We start from the raw sequence: 420 nt of genomic DNA on the forward strand, positions 1-420 counted from the left end.
AAAAAAAAAAAAAAAAAAAAAAAAAAAAAAACATTAGTGCAGGACATTAGTACAATATTCCATATCACATTTCAGTGATTTAAGTAAGCTAAGCAATTAACAGGAAAAAATTCAGTAATTGGCACAATTCAATATAAAAATGCAATAGCAAGAATTACTCTCTCAAATTTCAAATAGCTGGCATGATTCACTCTAAAATAAATAGTGCCAAGATTTTAAAATAAGTTTTTTATATAAACAGCTATGCCTAGCCTCAGATACTGCTGTCCTATCAAGATAACAACTGACCCAAACTAAAGTACACCAACCAACTATATCCATAATCTTTATATGAATCTGGGTAGCTATCAAATGACTAAACCAATCCAGCAAGTTTTGAAATATTTTGGTTATGGTTCTTTCTCAATATAATTACTTGGG

This window comes from Fukomys damarensis, unplaced genomic scaffold (assembly GCF_012274545.1).
Source record: "Fukomys damarensis isolate Sample0158 unplaced genomic scaffold, DMR_v1.0_HiC HiC_scaffold_24, whole genome shotgun sequence".
NCBI lineage: Eukaryota > Metazoa > Chordata > Mammalia > Rodentia > Bathyergidae > Fukomys > Fukomys damarensis.